Below are 21,525 nucleotides of genomic sequence, written 5' to 3'. Positions count from 1 at the left end.
CTAGCCGGTGTACAGAAGGGTGGAATGGAGAGCAGATGGCAGGAAGGAAAATTATTCCAAAGCCTTATCATTAGTCTTACTTAAGTAATAGAATATCAAGCAATTTTACTTTCTAACTTTTTTGGTTCCATATTTCCATGTAAGGGACATGAATTCTGAATACTTTGTAGGAGGAGGGTACACTTTTTCACAAAAATTGAACACTGTGTTCTAATTCCCTCCATTAGAGGGAGAAACTGTTGCATGTAATTGCACTTTGATGTGCTATTTAGAACCAGTCAGGAATTTTAGTGTAGCTTCCTCTGACCGTGCTGAGGGTTTTTTGTTTTTTTGTTTATTTGTTTAGAATTTCTTTGAAATCAGTTTTAGAAGATTGATTAAACCATTATATTAAAAGTAGAGGAATTTTGCAATTTTTTTCCCTTTTTCCCCATTGAAAACTTGACTGGCTTTAGTAATGAAACATTAAAGAATTTGAAGTTCTTAGACTCTCAATTTTTTAAACATGTTCTGAATATAAAAATATATGTTCATTGAGCAAATGTTTGAAAACAGTGAACTTCTTGAAGGAAATAAAAGCCACCTCTGCATGTACACACACCTAATCTGCTCTTTTGTCTTAAAAAAGTATCCGAAATATTTTGCCATGTCACTAACTACTCTTCTACATCAGAGAATTTGATTAAGCTTATGCATCATCTCCCAGGAAAAACGCACAGATATATTTTGAATGTAGCACTCCTGAAGCCCATTCATGAACTCTGGTTGAGACCTCTTGTCATTCTTAGTGGCTTCATAGCGCATTCCTTCAGACGATGAGCTGTTTTTATTTAAACCAGTCCCAATTCGGAGGCTCTTAGCTTTCTTCTAGGGTTTGGTTATCAACAATCTTATGACATCATGTTGGTAGATAAATCTTTGCCCACATCTTTGATTTCCTTAGGGTAAACTCCTGATGTAGGATTGTTGTTAGGTACCAAAAGCTACTGTCCAGACAGTGATACCAGCTCCTCTCCCAATGATGACAGGTAATAGAGTTCCTCATTCTTTAAGTGATTGTTCAAAGCAGTTAACATGTATAAATATACCTTACTGTTTTCATAAGTATAGGTATTATGATTGTTTATCACTGCATAAGAAACCACCCCAAAACAGTGGCCTAAAACAATGACAATCATTTATTTTGCTCACGAACCTGGAGGTTGAGTAGAATATTAATTCTTTTACTACACTCTTACTGACTGAAAACAATACCTATTTGACTAGCTCAGAGTTCTGTAGGTCAGAAGTCCAGGCACAGCGTGACTGGGCTTCCTGCTCAGATACACATGGGAACATGTGGGTTCCCTCCTGAGAGTGTTAAAGCACGTGAAATTTAAGTGTAAGATATTGAGCCCCAAACGTTGGATGTTCACCATAGTTTGTGTGGGCCACAGAGCTGAAATGAAGATGTCAGTCTGGCTGTGTTAGCGTCCAGAGGCTCTGGGAAAGAATGCCTACAGGCTTCTTCCGGCTTGTTGGCATAATTCAGATTCTGCAGTTGCAGGACAGAGGTCCCCATTTCCTTGCTGGCTGTCAGTCGGGGGAGAGTTTCAGCTCCTAGAGGCCTCTCGCTTGCCTTCCCTGCCGCAGCATTGGACCTCTTCAGAGCCAGCAATGGAGAGTCTCCCTCTTGTCCCTTTTGTACTTCAATTCAGGAAGAGTTCAGGTCCTTTTCATGGGGTGCCTGAGTAGGCCACATCCACCTAAAATAATCTCCCTATCTTAAAAGAACAACTGATGTTGAACCTTAATTCCATGTGCAAAATCCCTTCACTACAGCACCTACATTTAGAGTTTGATTGGATAAGTGGAAGGTTTGTGTACTTCAGTAAGTGGTCATCTTGGGGGCTCTGTCAGAATTCTGCCTATTGCAAGCAGTGTCCCCACTTCAAGGACCGAAGTGTCTTAGTTCCTAAAACTCCTAAGATAGTTTATCAGTGTTCATTTTATTTCAGTGACCTTGGTGAAGGGAAGACTACCACCTCCGTGAGCAGGAATGGCAGCCAGCTTCCTGAGTCCACAGTGTGGCTCTGCTACTTAGTGGTGTGACCTCGGCTGTGCTGCTCTACTTACTCTACTTCTCTGCCTCTGTTTCCCTCATCTGTAAAATAACATGGAGTTAGTGATCGTTCTTTCCTCGTAGGGTTTTTTGTTTTATAAATTTATTTTTGGCCGCATTGGGTCTTCGTTGCTGCTCGCCAGCTTTCTCCAGTTGCGTCGAGCGGGGGGCTACTCTTCGTTGCGGTGCGGTGGCTTCTCTTATTGCGGAGCACAGGCTCTAGGCGCGCAGGCTTCAGGAGTTGTGGCACGTGGGTTCTAGAGCGTAGGCTCAGTAGTCGTGACGCACAGGCTTAGTTGCTCTGCGGCATGTGGGTTCTTCCTGGACTAGGGCTCGAACCCGTGTCCCCTGCACTGGCAGGCGGATTCTTAACCACTGTGCCAGTAGGGAAGTCCCCTCTTAGGGTTTTGATGATTCGATTATTTAATACCCAGGGAACTCCAGGAACAGTGCTTGACTGTAAATTGCTTTAAAAGTGATTACTTTTTTAAAACATGCTTTTGAAACTGCAATTATGCAATTCAGGTATGCTAAGCAGGTTCGTTAATAGGACTTCCTGCTATAAAGAGACCCACAAATAAAAATAGAATTTTTCTTTCTTGGTCGTAACTTCTTATTTCTGACTTACTATGTTATATGCATATGCCTTTTATGGTGGGCTGCCACAAATTTATGTTGGAAAGAGTGGAATTTAAATAAATCTTTGCAAATTTGATAGATTTTGATCATTCATTTCACTGGCATGGTATGATATGACCCGTAGCAGACTAAAATCTGAGTTCACTTCTGGCTCTGCCCCTAAATCCTGATGAGACCAATAGCTGGAAAGGCTTTTGGATATTATACTATGAATTAGTTATAATATTGACTCTGTTTGCTTAGGAAACCCTGGAGCAGTGCCTAAAGCAGTTAAAGGAGGAAAGAGTAATAAGACTGAAGGCTGATAGACGAGTCAGTGAGGTAAACACGTTTCATCTGCTTTTGAGAGTGTTTTGGTTTTATTTCGATTTGATTTTAAGCCATATACACATATTTTGTAAGCTTTAGAACTGTAATATGTTGCAAATTGGTGGTATCATATGGACTTTTGCATGTACTGGTATTTAGTGATCATATGATCTATATTCCAGAAAGCATGTTTTTAAAGATGTGAAAATCTGGTTTTGTGTATGTGTGTGTGTTTGTGTGTGCTTTTATATGACATTAGCTTATTTCCTGTTCATGATTCTTTGTTCAAGAAGGCACCTTCTGTGCCTGTATTGTATATACAGTAACATAAAAGACATGATGAGACTCTCCTGGCAATGAATTAGGAAAGTGAATCATTGAAATAAATTTAAGATATTGGAAAACTTCTAAGAATGCAATGAAAGATAAAAATATATACTATGAGAATTACATTAGGTAATGTGCATGAAAGCAGGGCATAATCTAAAAAGTTCTATCTAAATATCATTTATCACAGGGTGAGTGTAGGGAGGAATTTTTGAAAGTGCATCCATTGGATTGGCAGACACTCATTCAATAAATGTTGAGCACCTGCTCATGTAAGGCAAAAGGGGCATCATGAACATTAACGGCCTTTCTGAGAAATACGAGAGTTGAGCTTACAGGGGGTTTTAAGTGCGTAGATGATGAGCAGAAGGGGAAGAGTGCACGGGGGTGAATATGTTGAAGAAGCCAAAGAAAATATTGGTGATCGTACATTTAATAAATCGGGTTGGGTATGATTTAGGACTTTTAAACGTAAGCATTAGATATTTTACTCACTAAAGTTAATTCTTAACATTCAGCAGAGTTGTAATATGTTTTGTTCAAATCAGATTCTATAACTCACTTTCTAATTTAAGGGAAACTTAAAGCAGGTCATTTTCTAATGTGGAATGAGGCTCCATTATGAATTGAACCAGTTAGAAATGTGATCTTTTGTGAAAGATCATTAATAAAACGGTAGCTTGGGTTTATTTATATACCACCTAAGTGTTATATAGGAAACTTTGTTGGGTGCCTGTGAGTTTTGGTTATTATGTGATAAGGTCTCTGTCTTTACTGGCGGAGGGTTACATTAATTATAAATTAATTACATTTTGAGTGTTTTAGTTTTGTTCCTTGAAACTAGGCAAGACTACTTTTTGTTTGTTTGTTTGTTGTTTTTTGGGGGTTTTTTTTTGCGGTATGTGAGCCTCTCACTGTTGTGGCCTCTCCCGTTGCGGAGCACAGACTCCGGACGCACAGGCTCAGCGGCCATGGCTCACGGGCCCAGCCGCTACGCAGCATGTGGGATCTTCCCGGACTGGGGCACGAACCCGTGTCCCCTGCATCGGCAGGCGGACTCGCAACCACTGCGCCACCAGGGAAGCCCAAGGCAAGACTACTTTTGATGACAATGAGAAAAAATCATGTCAGACGTTTTCAGTCTTCTTGTATAGCTGGAACATGAAAATGCCCAGTTAAGAAACACAACTTTCTCTTTGTCTGAAGCCCTTCATGCCCACTCATTGACAAGCATGATCCTGGATGATGAAGGTGTTTTGGGCAGCACTGAGAATTCTCTTCAGAAGTTCCATGCTTTCCTGGTTCTCCTTAAAGATGCTGGGTTAGTTCATTTCTCTTCATGGCATTCTTCTCTTTGCGACTCTAATGGTAGTTTGCTGAGGAACTGGAGCAATTTTCATCACTTACGTGGCTATATTTAGCCAAATTTAGTGTAATTATAGGTAATATAGTTGACGTTTTAAAATGAGGAATTAAATTTTTTAAGAAATGCAAATAGGGAAGCCTGCTTTGGTAGAGTGGGGAGCCCATTATAAAAGAGTAACCTGTAGACAGAGTAATTAGTAGGTATAGTTGTTTTGTAAAGACTAAATTAAAGGCAGTTTTCATTGAAAATAGTCGGGAATGCATAAGAATTTTCCTATCTTTCACTTCTTTTGCTTGTTTGATAAGTTTGAATTAAAGTTATCTTTGCCTTAGACATAAAAATGATTATTAATCTGCAGGGGAGATATAGGTCAGTGGTTCTCAACCAGGAGCAATTTTGCTGAAAGAGGGAAGTGGAGATTGATAGTTGATGGAGCGGTGTTTTGTCAGTGAATGAATTGGTGTTGGTGTTGGGAAGGAAGGAACAAACACATTCTTGGAAACTGGAGGAAAGGTGGTAAAGAAGTGTGGGAATGGAGGTGTGACAGGCAGTGGACAGGGTGCACGGTACATATTGAAGCTGCTAGTGAGACAGTGGGATGTCTCCTAGAGGATGAATCTGGAAAGGGCTGAGGATTTGGGGGAGAGAGAGGCTTGTAGTCTGGAGTAGGATGTTGGCTTTTAAGATTTTAGAAGTAAGACTTCCCTGGTGGCGGGGTGGTTGAGAGTCCGCCTGCCGATGCAGGGGCTAAGGGTTCGTGCCCCGGTCTGGGAGGATCCCGCATGGCGCGGAGCGGCTGGGCCCGTGAGCCATGGCCGCTGAGCCTGCGCGTCCGGAGGCTGTGCTCCGCAACGGGAGAGGCCACAGGAGTGAGAGGCCCGCGTACCGCAAAAAAAAAAAAAAAAAAAAGATTTTAGAAGTATTTCATGATTGTAGGTCTGGGGAAATCTAAACTGCTCTTCTGTGATTATAATAACCTTTGTCTTTTCTCCTTTCCTCCTCTCGTCTAGGCTTGGGCAGTTGGCCAAAATGGCTGGTATAGATCAGTCAGATTTTCATTTACTAGGTCGTCCCCAGGTGAATTCTACTGTTAGTAGTCTACCTAAAGAAGAAAAGAAGGCACTTGAAGAAGGAAAATCAGAATCAAAACAGAGAGGGGGCTTCCCTGGTGGTGCAGTGGTTGAGAGTCCGCCTGCCAATGCAGGGGACAAGGGTTCGTGCCCCGGTCCGGGAAGATCCCACATGCCGCGGAGCGGCTGGGCCCGTGAGCCATGGCCGCTGAGCCTGCGCGTCTGGAGCTTGTGCTCCGCAACGGGAGAGGCCACAACAGTGAGAGGCCCGCGTACCACAAAAAAAAAAAAAAAAAAAAAAAGAATCAAAACAGAGTGCCCCATAACAAATGCAAAATAGCCAAGTAAATGGACAGAACAGCACTTAATGATTCTAAGAGTGATTAGCAAAAAGGAAATGACCAAGTCAGAGAGAAAACAATAATGATCAGTCTCGAATAGTTCACATGCTCGGGAGCTAGAAGACTCTGGAGTCCTTTCCAAATCTGAGATTAGTAAATGTGTGCCCATTTCATGATACTGTACTTTTGTAAATAAGGAGACTGGAAGTTCTTTAGAAAATTTATGAGTTAAAGCAAACTATCCTTAATGAAGAAAGAAGACATTAGAGAGAATATTCCAGATTTTAAATTGTATAAATGTCTATTCTGTTCATATTTTATCTAGGTTTCTATTTGTATGCAGTCAGCTTACAATGAAGGAACACTAATGAAGGTACACATACTGATATAATTTTTAAAATAAGTAATCCAGACATAGCTAATAGGTAACATATTAGAGTGAATCACCTGGTTATGGGAATGGGAGGGGAAAACCTGTCAGCTTTTCCTCTAGCCTTACTTGGAGCCCCCATCAGCCAATCTCAGAGTGGCCTTGGGAACTGACAGCTTGAGAACACAGTCTGGTCACAAACTATATACGGTTTACATGTGCCTGGAGGATAGCAAAGAAATTAATTATCTTACAGAATAGGGTTTTATTTTTAGTGAGGGAAAGGAAATGGGTAATAACTACCCCAATCACCAAAGTCTGAAAACGTAGCGGACATAGCCTTGGATGTAGCTAGGTTAAGCTGAGAATCACTTGGCAAGATATAATTACAAAAAAAACTGGCTCTGAAATCTTCTGATTAATCAATTGACTGTGTTAATAATAAGATTACAGAGTAACATTGAAGTTTTGAACTCTACTTTTTAATGGTTGGCTTTGTTCATCACTGAATTTTTGTCTTGTCTTTTGTCTTCCCCTCCACTTTCCGAAAATTACAGGTGATGCTAGGATTCCTTTGCCTCTCGACTCCTTCCGTGTCCCAGCGTCTACTCAGGAGGCCTTAGAAACTTCCAAAGACAACCTGGGGGTGCCAGTCACAGAGCAGCAGCAGGAGTCTTTTGAAGATTTCATTGCTAGAACATGTTCTCCTTCAGCAGATGTCATTTCTGGAACTGGAAGTCAAAGAAAAGAAGAGGAATTATCTAGAAATAGCAGGTCTTCTTCAGAGAAAATGAGCAAAGCAGGTGAATTGACCAAAAACTACTCTGCTAAGAAACAACCTGGGAAGGACCTGCATTCCTGCTCTGACTCACCTGTAAAGCAGAAAAGCAAAGGAATTGGGCAAAATAATTCTTTGGTTAATAAACCAATTAAAAGTGAGTCTTCGAAAAAACACATTTCTGTTAAGAAAGAGAGTAGAATAGTGACTGTTTCATCAAAGACAACTAAAAGTAAACTCAGTCTACTAGAACAGTCTGAAAGTGATACTCTTGGATCTGATTGTGAATTTCAAGAAAGCATCCATACTCTATCACGCCTAACATAGGTCTAAATCTTTTAAAATTATGTTTTTGCCTTCAAATTTTCATAAATTACTTATGTTTTTATTATAGCATATGGTGTTTTCAGTTACTTGACTGGAAGCCATTAGAGAAAGATTTTTTTATCTATACTTTTTTATTATAATGAAAGTTTGGGTGTACTTTTCCTTGTAACACTTTGCACCATTCATTCAGCTAGTGTTTACTGAGGGCTTCATATGTACAGTACTTTTCTGGGTGCTGTTGCTTTCAGCAGTGAACAAAATAAAGCCTTTACTCTCCTGGAACTAGCACTCTGTGGTGGGAGAAAACATAAACAACAAAGCAGGCTAAGGGTTAAAAAGAGATGGGAATAATAAATGGAATAGTTTTACCATTTGGTTAAACATCAAACTATTATAAATCACACGGCCAGAAGCCATTGACATATTTTAATTCATAATAACCAGAGAGCCTCAAACATTTACCAAGGCACTTAACCGTGTTTATGGATTACAGCAACGCTCTGAGGTAGGGAACTCTTACCATCCCCATTTTATAGATGAACAGTCTGAGGAGACATTATGTGAGTTGCCCAGAATTACACAGCTATAAGTAAGTGGGAAGTTGCAATGTGACCCGAACCCATGCTCTTTTTTTTTTTTTAATGTATGGACTTTATTATCTTTCATTTGTTTCTGATTTATGTGAATTTTTTCTTTAAAGATCTTTTCTGATGTCAACCATTTTTAAAGTGTTTATTGCATTTGTTACAGTATTGCTTCTGTTTTATATTTTGGTTTTTTGGCCTCAAGGCATGTGGGATCTTAGCTCCCCGACCAGGGATTGAACCCTCACCCCCTCCATTGGAAGGCGAAGTCTTAACCACTGGACCACCAGGGAAGTTCCCCTTATGTGACCATTTTTCTGGCATTTTTTTTTAATTTTATTTTTTATTGACATACACTTGAATTACAGTGTTGTGTTAATTACTGCTGTACAGGAAAGTGACTCAGTTACACATTGATGTACATTCTTTTTCATATTCTTTTCCATTACGGTTTATCACAGGATATAGAATATAGTTCCCTGTGCTCTACAGTAGGACCTTTTTGGGGTTTTTTTAAATACATGCACTTTTTAAAAATAAATGTATGTATGTATGTATGTATGTATTTATTTTTGGCTGTGTTTGGCCTTTGTTGCTTCATGCGGGCTTCCTCTAGTTGAGGTGCACATGCTTCTCATTGTGGTGGCTTCTCTTGTTGCAGAGCACGGGCTCTAGGTGCCTGGACTTCAGTAGTTGTGACATCTGGCTTAGTTGCTCTCTGGCATGTGGGATCTTCCCGGACCAGGGCTTGAACCCATGTCCCCTGCATTGGCAGGCATATGCTTAACCACTGCGCCACCAGGGAAGTCGCATGTAGGACCTTTTTGTTTATCCATCCTGTATATACACCAGTTTGCATCTGCTAATCCCAAACTCCCAATCCAACCCTCTCCCACCCCCTCCTCCTTGGCAACCGCCAGTCTATTCTCTATGTCCTTGGCTATGTTTCTGTTCACACATAGGCTGTAACCAGGCTCTTAATTACTTTGTTATCCTGTTTCCTTGTTAAGAGAAGAAGGGTTTAAGGAAGGCACTGAGAGAAGCCAGTGACCAGTAGAAGTGCAAAAACAGTGGGGCTGTCAGAAAGCACACCTGTCTCCTTCCCCCATCTGAGCAGAACTTTTAAATGGCAGAGTATGTAAGAGTATGTGATGACACATCTCTGGATTAAATGATGTCTCCCTGGTAAAACATGTACAGATAAGTCTTTAGTTCAGTCAGACTGAAAGGTGAGATCAGAGAAAAGCTGGAGTGTCAGATTTCTGGTAGAAGGTCCTGCCTGATTGTTACTAAGAGGGCTACTACAGTACTAGTTAGTTCCTTAGTCATGGGTTGAGTGTTAGAGGAGTGAAACAACGAGCAAGATGTAGTGTTGGCCCTTTAGCAGTGGAGTGAGAGGGGAAGACGCACAGCAGATGTCTCATCCTGCACGTGACCTGCTGTGACGGGTATATTCAGGGCGTTTAGTCAGTGTTTGTGGAAGAAGAGGGGGAGCCGTGAGGCAAAGAAAAGTCATCAAAAGAGGCAGTCCCTAAGCTAAGTCTTAAAGGACTCGTGAGAAACTGGTGAGTCAGCTGGTGAAAGGCAAGGATACTCAAGGCAGAGTGGACAGCGGAAGTCCAGAGCCGTGAGTGTGCGAGGGGTGTGTCACAGAGCCACAGGCACAGGCTCTGGAGGATCAGTGCAGTGTCCCCAGGCAGCGGCAAGTGCCCTTAAAGGAGGCAGCGAGGAGGAGGAGAGCGGGTCTTAACCACCCATGTGTGTGGAGCTGGTTTCCTCAGAAAATAGCTAAGAATGGAAGGGACAAGTTCAGGTGGCATTTTAGACCACTGACGTCAGTATGGATGAGGAATCTGAAGAAGCCTGGAGATAATTATGCCCCACTCTTCTGAGGAGCAGTGCTTTATATTTTCAAGTGGGATTTTCACGCTGCCACCTCCTCTCCTGTCCCTACTGAAAGGTTTCTAGGCCGGCAGAAGGGAAAACCTGGCTTAAGTAAAGTTAATCAGGTTTCTTTACTGTACAGCTTTTCGGGGCTGCTGTAGGCTAATGTTCATTCTGGATCGTCACAGCAGGCGTATGGTACACAGCCATCCTCAAAGCTATTTGACTCTAGAGTCCTTTTTTAATAGAATGTCTAACAACTGGTTCCACCAAACAGCAATTTCGTAACTTCTAGACCAGGTAATAGCAAGAAGAAAGGGGTCTGAAATAAGGTATAGATGAAGGGAGGAAATAAGTTCTAATTGTATTTAGGAAATTACCAGCAAGACTTGACCTTGGGAAGTAAGGAAGAAGTAGGAGGCGGAGGCTGAACCCCCATCTGTGTGACTAAGGTTGGGTGGTGGTATCATTGAGTTTGGAAATAGGGGATAAAGAACTGAAGTGGGGAAAAGACTTTAGTTCTGGACATGTAGAATTTTAAAGCACCTGTAGAATTCCGAAGACAAACTGGTAGATAACTGGACATGCACGTGAAGACATGGAAAGATAAAAATTTGAATGTCCTCAGCACATACCAGCAGTCATTAAAATCATGAAAATGGATGAGATTTCAGAGAATTGTGAGTACTGACAACGTTTAAGTAATAAGCAGAGAAAGAATTCTGGGAAGGAGAGAGGTGATAGAGTTTCAAGAAGGAGGAAGTAGATGACAGTGTCATCCTTCAGAGAATGTGAGTGTCCATTGGATTTGGGCAGTTAGGTCCCCAGTGACCTTAGAGCAGTGCAGTGAAGTGGTGGACAAAAAGCCAGATGGCAATAAACTGAGGGTGTAGGGCTGCCTGTCGGGGCCAGGCGGGGCTAGTGAGGACAGTGGGAATAGGCTACTCTCAAGGAGTTTGGATGAAAAGAGAAAGTAATTAGCAAAAAAGAATTTTTTAGAATGAGAAGGACTTATATTTTATATGTTGAAATGAAGGAACCAATAAAGGAGATCCTGAAGATGTAGATAATAATTTAGAGAATTGGGGAAACATGGACATATGAATAAGAAAAAAACACCTTGCACAGTATATAAAAATCACTTGTATCCTTCGAGCTGGATGGATACTGGTAAGTTTGGGAGGAAATAAAGGTAAGAAGAGATAGAAGTTAAAGAAGTTTATACTGATAGCCTCAGTTTTCTTTGACACAGATTTTTCAGAGACACATATATACACATACATAATTACCATTTGAAAATTCTTTCATAGTTACATGTTTTATTAATCACGTCTGAGAAAAGTCATTGATTTTCATTTTGTACAGCATTATCTTGTAAGGACAAGATACAGTGACAACTTCCATGCTTTTTGCATATCAGAGCTGACACTGAAAGTATCTGCATAATTGAATTTTCACTTCTTATTTGTAATAAGTTTATCCTTAGGAGGATACTTTCATAGTGTTTGATCACAGATGAGTTTGGGCATTGCTATCACTCAATAATGTTAAGCATCTGTCAGGTTCTCTCCTATACTATATATTAATTTTTTGTCCGTTAAGCAAATATTTATTGGCGGCCTGTGGGAATAAGATACACCTAGGTCCTCTTCCCTTGGTATATTCACAAAAGCCTCTGAAACTAAATTTCCAAGTCAGGCCATACTAAGGCCTGGCATAATAAGTTTTCATTGTTAACAGTTTTTTTGTGTTTGTGGGGTTTTTTTGTTTTTATTTTTTTGAAGCAAGGATGAGACACTGTCTTAACTCAGTAGTTGTCCATTCATTAATAAGTCAAAGAAGACATTGATGAAACATGGTATTTTGTATATCCGTTCCACAGAATAGGTAATGGGCCATCCTGAAACTCTGGTGAGATGCTTATCATTTTCAGATTTTGGAGTGGCTGAGAAAACCCTATTACACCTTGAATTATCACTAGAAACATGAATTCAGCCAAATAAAAACAGTGCCTCTGCCTACTGGGGTGGTCAATTTCCATCTCAACAAAAGTGACCGTTTCTCCTTTAGATTAAAATCAAGAAAATCCCCTCTGTCCAGGATGCAATAATGGGGTGCACGAAAGAGGAAAACTGAAGCTATTCCCTCTTTACACCTGAACAGTGAATTCATTCTGATATCAAATATTTGTTATGATTCTGTTATGACCAGGTGCTTTATTGTTTAGAGATCAAGTTACTGTTCATTCTTGGTAAGTAAGAAAAATCCACGTTTTAGGACTCTGAATAGTAACTTTATATATATATTATATATATATATATAAAAAATAAATATGTATATTATATGTAATATATATTCCACCTATTCAACAAAATTGTAACTTTCATCATCTCTTACGAATGATGAACTGTATTCACTCTTTGGAAAGGGCTTATAGGGAATTAAAGTCTCCATATACTTTTTATATAAGACCGTGGAAACCAAATTCTCAACTGGGAGCAAACTTAGGTTTTGCTCTGAAGGTTTATGCTTGCCTGGCCTTAGAGTGGTAGGCCAGGAACTCAAGTTTTTTTCCTCTAAGTTACTTTCATTGATGCCACCCTGAAAAAATTTGGAGGGAGTATTTTTGAAATAGCTTTATCTCAGTAACCCTTTCAGGGTATGGGGAACATAACTGTCAAAATGTTCAAGCAACTCTTGTTGATTTAAGTGTAATTGATCAGGAGCAATACAGGAAGGAGCTGGGTACAAAAGACAAAAGGCGTGAGGCTATTTCATGTATTGTTTTTGGCTTATTGTCCAAAACAGAGAAAGTCTCATACACTCGCGCAGCCAAGGTCCCCTACTGTTCTCTCCTTTTAGTAGAAATAAAAGAGAGCTCGTTTCTCAATAGCAGCATTCTATCCTTAAGTGGGTACACAGTGATATTCTGATGGTCTCTGGAGCAGAGAATAATTCCGTGGCAGCTCTGACCTCCAGTCACCGGGTTCTCTGTAACTTAGTCTTTCATGGCCAAGGACTATAATCACTATTTCGATTTATATTTAGCATCTCAAAATGGAAAGGATTCCATGGACAACAAAACAGGAAGTGATTTCATGAAGTGTTTCAGTATGGATAAAACAATAAAGTATAAAAATACAAATCATCAGTAAAGCTTTTTCTTTCCGGAGAACTATATTCAGAAATTAATGTAAGCCTCTAAGGTGCGCATGTGTGTTTTTTCACCCATGATCATGTTTGTATGTGTGTGCATTCCACTGCTACAGGAGACATGCAAAATGATATCAGATTTGTACTGGTTTCTCCCAAGAACTGTGTGCTCGCAGGGTTCGTTCAGGAAGGTGAGTGCCCTACCACCACATCACAGTCATATCTCATCACCTTCGGCGGGAATAGTTGACACTTTAACCTCACATGCAGGCTTATTAAATTAGTATTACTCATCAGAACTTGCTTACTAATAAAACAAGCTGAATTAGCCACTGCAGAATCATATTTGGAAATTCAATGAAAATTTTACCTTTTTAATAAAGGCCCAGAAATATTATTTCAGAGCAGGTGGTACAGAAAACTGTGGTCAAATTTGACATTCATTCATCATTGAAGTGTGGAACGTGACAGGTGAAAATTGATATTGATTTCTTTCCTCTAATATTTGGAAGAGTTCTAACAGGTAAATCAAATGAGATAACAAGACATATCAAGTCTCACTCATTTCTATGATCACATCCTCCCCACATATCACTCCCTCGCCTGCCATGTTTTGAATAATTCAATGCCCATAGTCTTTCCAGTCCAGTGTATTATAAGACACACTCAAGCTGGGTTTCAATCATATTAGACTGAAAGCTGAACATTTTAGGAAGGATTATTTAAAACCAAATGCATCTTGAGCCCAACAGCCTTTGAAACCAAACAATCCTGGGAGTTCAGTTGGATTCAGAAAAATTCAGTAATCCTATTTGATGTATGTTAACCGTATCAATATTAACAACCTTCTGCTGGATTTCAGCACTGATTTGAGAGCTGAGTTACTACTGGTCTTGTATTTTTCCTAGTTGTGAAAGCACTGAGAGAGTTGTTCTTGGGTTGAACTTGACCCGCCTCTGGGAATGCTCTCTGTTCTATCCATCTTGAAAAGCTTTATTCAAGTGCATTTCTCTGCCTGCCTTCTCTTCCCTTGCACCCCTTGGGAAAACGAAAGATGCTCAAATATAGATGTGAACACGGCAGGTGCTCTGCTTGGCAATGGTGTCTTTCAGCTTCCCAATAAAAAATTATATTGCTGACCACCCATTTGACTGAAAAGTGACGCATTTTACTGACAGATATCTGGATTGAGAGGCCAAAAGAAATAGGTCATTTCAAATTTCCTTTTTAAGTCATAGCTTTGTGTTGCCACACTACTTGTTCAAAACTTAGATCAGGAAGGTTCCTTCCTATGACCTGCAAATAATGAAAATGTTCTTCAACAGGCTCTATGAAAAGCAAGCAGAGGGGCTTCCCTGGTGGCACAGTGGTTGGGAGTCCGCCTGCCGATGCAGGGGACACAGGTTCGTGCTCCGGTCCGGGAGGATCCCACATGCCGCGGAGCGGCTGGGTCCGTGGGCCATGGCCGCTGGGCCCGCGCGTCCGGAGCCTGTGCTCCGCAACGGGAGAGGCCACAGCAGTGAGAGGCCCGCGTACCGCAACAACAACAACAAAATAATAAAAAAAAAATAAAGCAAGCAGAATATTCCTAATTATCAATCTTTCTCTTGAGTCATATAGTTCTTGTAATTTCAAGGAAGAGAAACTCAAATGTAAAGTGTTACAATAGCCAAGCACACCAGCACTATTATCTAACCATTCAGCAATTTTCTCTGCCAAGTCACTCTGAACCTTAGACTACTGAGGATGTGTTCTTAATTAATTTTTAAAGTTCTCCTCTTTTGAGTTAAAAAATGGTCACAATTTTATAAGTAAAATTAAAGAAAAATACCAAATAGAACATCTGAGATGTTTCCATTAGGCATTATATATATATACATAAATTTAATAGATATACATATATAAATGCACTGGGCTAAATCTCCATCTTCTGTGTCAGTCGGACATAGGTCCATTTTCTTAGGAATAGGGAACTCCTTTCACAACGGAAGTGAGGAAATTGGCAAATGTACACCATATAAGTACTTTTGGATGGTAGTGACCAAGTTCTCAAAACACACACACACACACACACACACACACACACACTGAAGAATATCAGAACACTTAACATTTCAAAGACACAGGAAGAGAAATGCAAGTTTCCCCTAGAAAGCCTTTTGTTTTTTTGAAGTCAGAATTCTGAAAAGACGTTTTTATCAAGCCAGCTTTTTCTAACTTAACTGCATATGCAATAAAAGAGTCCTATCTTAGTCATTTTTAGGGCAAGATTTTCTTTAAGTCCCAAGAAAGTAAGCACTTGTAAATGTAAATTTTGTATGTACATAAACCTGGCCAGGATATCCGTTGGAAGCTGGAAATCTGTTGTTGTTCCTTTTCCTTTTGTATTGAAAGCTAAGTTCCCCATTCTGAGTTCAATTTGTGAAGATCACTTTTATTTTGACAAACTCTATTAAAGTAGCCAATTCAAGGAAGACAGGTTAGTCTTCCACCTAATTACCCAGTCCAACTTTTACTCAGTGTCTTTCACCTGAGCAAAGTCTCCCCAGTCTTCCAACTGAGGATAAACCACGCAGTGTCTAAACTGAGCAAGATCTTCCCAGTGTCTTTTAAGTGAGGCTAACCCACTTGAGCAAAAGTCTTCCCAGTGTTTTTCTACCGAGGTTAAACTCTCAGTGTTTAAACTGAGTAAAAATCTTCCCAGTGTCTTTCACTGAGGATGACCCAGGTACTTCTTCTTGAAACCAAGTTTCAAGGATAACCTACTACTCAAGAGAAGAGTTTAACACCACTGAATAAAACTTAGGATCATCAACCAAAACTGGAGATCCAAGAACCAGGAGATACTCACCCAAATTCGTCTGGACTCTCGGAGAAAGCGGACAGGCCCAAGAAGCCTCTGCTGGTGCCAGGACTCTGGATCCTCATAGAGTTCAGGCAAAGAAGAAAAGTCTGCTCTGGGCCCCTTCATTGGTTGCCAAGACTGCTGACTGAAAAGTATGCACAACCCAAAAGGAGAATTATGTTTTATTTGGCAGATTTTCTGAGGACTTAAGCCCAGAACACAGCCTGTCAGATCACTCTGAGGAACTGCTCAGAAGACCTAAGGGAGCAGTCAAGAAAAACCAGGTAGTCAGAACATCAAAAGATTACTATTAATTAAAGAAAACTAGACCTCTCAAGTTAAGGACTTTAGCATTTTTCTATGTATGAGAAGATGAAAGAATCTGGGCTCCGTGAAATCATTCCTTTGATATGCACCTTAACTCTAGAACCAGTACCCTGTTTTTCTCCATCCCGAATCCCCTCAAGGTGCACAGTTGAGGGTTCCTGCTTTGACGTCTGACTTGATGACTGCAACATCCTTTGTCTACTGATATGGCAGGGAACATTTTTCATCCACGGGTAAGAAATTGAGAAAATTAACATAATTCAAGATATAAAACCATTACAATACTAAAAATTCCCAAATGTCAAACAAACATAAGTACCCTTGACCTGTAAAATGGAAGATGCCAAAGAAGGGAAAAAAAGAAACAATAAAGAAAATGTAGAAAATAAAGCATAAAATAAGATGGCAGAAATCAATAACAGTAGAACAATAATTAAATAAATCAAGGTAAATGTTATCATAAGATTTTTAAATTTCAAAAAAAACCCCCATCAAACAAAACATATTGAAAATCAAGTAATAGAGAAAATTTAGAGAGCAAATATGAATGCAAAGAAGACCTGTTAGGTAGTTAGTCAGACATTAGCAGCAAGGAGGTGACAGTGGTGAGAAAGACAAGAAGAAGAAATTGAGTCACACCCAGCCATCTGGGGACTCTCCCTTGACTCCACCCAGAACGGGAGAAACTATGGTCGGGTGGTGGGCAGCTTATCCTGTTAAAGAGAGGCACAGTAACACAAGGGGACTTCTCCAGGCTGTGCATGCCCAGACCAGACAGGTGTATAACCTACAGTAAATCCAAACTCATTATACCATAATTACAATAAATTACATGTGGTTTTGCCCCTCCCCCCACCCAGTAGGCATTTCTTGGGGATTCAAGGATGAGAGCATGCGCAGCAGAAAACTTGTTCCATAGCTCAGGACTGTCAATCAAATAATGATCCTTGTCACTCACCCCCACCTCTCTGCAAAATGCTCCTTAAAAGCGCTCGTAAGCCTTTATAGGAATGCTGCTTTCAATTTGCAGAAACAGTACACCCATCCCCCCCCACCCCGAGAGTGTACCTTTGCTTCGATATACTTTGCTTTGGGCTTGCTTCACTTCGCTGAAATAGCCTGTTCTCAGAAACAGCCTGCTCTTTCTCTCTCCTTCTCTCTCTCCCTCTCTGAGAGTGTACCTATGCTTAACTAAACTTTGCTTTCTGCTTAAGCTTAACATGGGAGTTTGCGATCCTTTGCTTACTATCATGGAACCAAGATAGCTGGTCCAGGCCTTCCACTGACCTCCTCGGTTGAAGCTATTTTGTTACAAAGCATGTCCACATGGTGACAGACCTAAGTCTAAATTTTGATAAAAGGTGGAATTAAGGTGAGACTATCATATGGGAGGAAAAGACTGTAGGAAAAATAGTAGATGTAGGAGATATGTTTGTGAAAGTGCACATTCATGGCAATATAGCCAAATAAACTCACATGCCCACGTTCCCACTAAAACTGTATAAAATTATGACCAACAAGCAGAGAATACACATTATTTTAAAGCCCTCATGGGGCATTAAGACATATTTACCATGTGAATCCTTCAGTGAATCTTGTGTTACTGTTAAGGGATAGGAAGTGGTGTCATAAGGGAATTTTGTGTAAGACTCAAAGCTCCCTTTCTAGTCAGGCTGGACTTGAAGCTTCAGGGGGCTGGGAGGATGGGGCAGGAAAGGCAAGGCACACTCAGAAAAGAGAATACATACATAACACACTAGGGATATCTGAAGAGGCTGCTCAAGACCTGGCTCAGCCCCAAGGGTTTGACCCCTAGTCCTACTCTTCACCCTACAGCCCTTTAGGGTCAGGACCTTGGCTCACCCTAACCCATTCCTAGCTTCCGGGTATAGAATGCGTGCACATGTCTGAATGTTAATGTTCTCTCAAAATTTACATGTTGAAATCCTACCTCTTAAAGATAGGAGGCCGGGCCATGCAAAAGTGCTTATGAGCTTTCATGAATGGGATTAGTGCCTTATAAAAGAGACTCCAGAGATATCTCTAGCCTCCTCCCATCATATGAGGATACAGAGAGAAGGCTCCAGCTGTGAACCAAGAAGAGAGCTCTCACTACGAGGTGGCCATACTGGTGACTTGATCTTGGGCTTCCCAGCCTCCAGAACTGTGATAATAAGTGTCTCTTGTCTTTAATCTACCCAGTCTATGGTATATTGTTATAGCAGCCCTAATGGATTCAAAATTTATCTGGAGAGTGGGGACTGTCTTATCGTTGCAAACTAAGAAGTTGGGTTGAGACAACATATGAACGATTTTTTTTTAAGTAGAAAATTATGGATTATTGGATTTGAAAGTACTAGATTGGTTAAGGAAAATGAGTACGTGTGTGTGTGCGTGTTTGCAGTGTGTCCCAAAAGTTTTTGTGCAGTTTAAAGGTTTACTAACTCCAGAATTATAAACACTACAAACTTACAAAAATATCATTTGAAGGTTTAACTGTTACCAGATGCAAGTCTGTGTGCCTGATGCACAGTGAGGCTAAATACTGAAACATCAGAGTTTGGAGCAGAGAAAGGTTTACACAGTGCCATGCAAGAAGACACGTGGCTCATGCCCAGGAAAAACCCCAAACTCCCTGAAGGCTTTCAGCAAAGCCTTTTTAAAGGCAAGGTGAGGGAGGGGCATGGCTAATTGTTGCAAATATCTTGGTGTTGGATCCTTTGCTCTAGCAGCTGGCCAGATGGGTCAGATCCTGGTCAGGTCACGTGTTCCTGTAAACCGCCAACAAAACAATTATTCTTCTCTGTTCTGCAACTTTTTATCTCCATGAATGGGCTCTTAAAAGTCAGAGCCTTAGAAATAGGCTATCCTGTATATTTCAGGCTCTAGGCAACATTGTTTTACAAAAAGTGCAGAGCCAGCCTGGGTCACAGGGATGGACAGAGTTAGCTCAGGCAACAAAGCATAAAGATTAAAGTAAAAAAGATCTGATGTGGAGTCAGATTTGTTCTTCCCTATTACATAACTATTTATAATTCTTTCATACTTATGAATTTTGAAAAATAAATTATTTTAATTTTTGTGTGTAGTTCCCTCTGATAGAAAATGAGGCAAAACATACACTATTCAAAATTCACAAAACTAAATAAGTGTAAAAGAAATTCAAGTTCTATCCCTGGGTTTACACAAGACACAAACATGACGTGGGAAAGTTGGAGCTGAGGACAAAGGAAATCCTGAGTAAAAATGTCTGTGAAACAGCCAGTCTTCCAGGGTCAGCTTAAGATGTTCAAGAGTTATCAAGTTGGTGGGCCTCAAGTAAAGGTCTCTAATGGATGAAGGAACCAGGTTCCAGATGGAATGAACAGAAAATTGACTAGGTCTCTCTGACAGGATGAGAGTAGTTGGAAGGAGGGATCTGGAAGCCCCAGGAGGGTGCAGGTGTCTGTGGGTCTGGATGGGAAGGAAGGGCAGTGATTCAGCCTCTTTCTCTTATTGCCCCTCCCCCACACTCAGGAGCCCTTTGTGACAAGGCCACAGCTCTGTGATGCAGGCCTGGGGTTCTGCCATCAAGTGAACTCCCAGTGCTCTGTTGCCTGAGGGCAGCAATGCAGTTCAGAAGATGGAGAATCTCTTTTCTTTGAAAAACACGGTTGCTATCTGGCTGAGATCCAGCCCAACTTCCTGGGTGATTGATATCATCCTTGGGTTCCTGTGTGGACTGGGGCTCTTCCTAATGTTACTCCCCTGCTTCCAGAGTAATCCATTCTTAGCACCACCTAGGAAACATAGAAACATCAGGAAGGTAAGAAACCTTTGGCTTAATCCCAGCAGAGATTATCTCTTTTTTTCTTATTCTTATTTCCACTTTTCTTAACCACCTAGAGAGACTCCTGAGATGGGAACTCTCAGAAAAGTAGAGAACATCATCCTTCTAGGGAAAAGCCAGGCCAGAGAGGGGTTAGAGTGGGCATGAGGATTTCTAGTCTGAGATCGTAGACCAGGAGTTCAGGTATGGTAGAGGGCTCCAGGGCAAGTCCCCAATGCAGTGACTAATGGTTAAGGACTGGATTACTAAGAGTTCAATCTCTGCAGGAAGGCTGACCCCTGAGCCCTGGTTCACCAGCCACCTTCCCACAGCGGGTGTCTCAAGTGAGACCTTCCTCTGTGTTGGGGCTGATCTAAGGGCAATGCTGAGCCCCTGAGAGCCTGAGAGAAGAGGCTGGAGTGGAGGTCTGGCCTTGGGAAGCAGAATCCTATCTGACAAAGCTCACGTGGGCATTTAGGTCTGAGAATGTGTGTGTTTCTTGATCAGAGGAACAGTGACAGAAGAAATCTATGGTGATTAAAACTTAAAAAATCCTTCTTGGGCTACCCTGGTGGTGCAGTGGTTGAGAGTCCGCCTGCCAATGCAGGGGACGTGGGTTCGTGCCCCGGTCCGGGAGGATCCCACATGCCGCGGCGCGGCTGGGCCCATGAGCCATGGCCGCTGGGCCTGTGCGTCCGGAGCCTGTGCTCCGCAACGGGAGAGGCCACAACAGTGAGAGGCCCGCGTACCGCAAAAAAAAAAAAAAAAAAAAAAAAAAAAATCCTTCTTTGCACTCTTCAAAGAAGAAAAACTGAAAATATTTTTATCCACTTTAAAAATAAGTAAAAGGGGAAAAAACCCCACAGAGTTTTAGTTAAATGTAGAAAGTCATGTTGTTCATGAACACAGCTTGCCTAGATAGATGACAGTGAGAGTTGGGTGTTAGCCCCTCATTTCTTCTTCTCTCTCAGCATCAAGTAGAGCTGAAGGGGAGGAGCAGGAGTAGGAAGAAAAGTGGATCTTTGAAAGGTAAGCCTTTGCCATTCAGTCCTGCGTGCCCCCGAGAGTTAGCTTCCATCTCTCCTAATCCTGAGGGCCCAGCTTCACGGTCTCTGAGGATGCCAGTGGCAGAGCTTATTCTTCAGGAAACAGAGCCTTGGGAAGGCTCGTTGGAAGGAGATCAGAGCCCAGATACTTCCCAGAAATTTGTGCTTAGAATGAAGCCATGAGGACCTAGAAATGGGGTGTGTGGACTGTGGTGGACCATTGGTGCCTGGGTTGGGAAGTGGGACCTCC

At 41.2% G+C, this 21,525-nt stretch overlaps 1 long non-coding RNA gene across 2 annotated transcripts in view; it reads right to left on the bottom strand.

Annotated features, from left to right (window-relative positions):
* Positions 1-7,166: 7,166 nt before the first annotated feature.
* LOC309807108 overlaps positions 7,167-21,525 on the bottom strand; it is a 114,537-nt gene continuing 100,178 nt past the window's right edge. For both annotated transcript variants that reach the window (XR_014294508.1, XR_014294509.1), the window contains 2 exons: positions 16,101-16,239; positions 7,167-7,254 (listed from right to left, as the gene is read on the bottom strand). This is a non-coding gene — a long non-coding RNA (uncharacterized lncRNA). The remainder of the gene's footprint in view (positions 7,255-16,100; positions 16,240-21,525) is intronic.

The sequence above is a fragment of the Mesoplodon mirus genome (assembly GCF_964341445.2).
Source record: "Mesoplodon mirus genome assembly, chromosome: 7".
In the NCBI taxonomy this organism is placed as follows: Eukaryota; Metazoa; Chordata; class Mammalia; order Artiodactyla; family Ziphiidae; genus Mesoplodon; species Mesoplodon mirus.
Note: the sequence above shows the minus strand (reverse complement) of the source record. Positions and strands in the feature narration are given on the sequence as shown.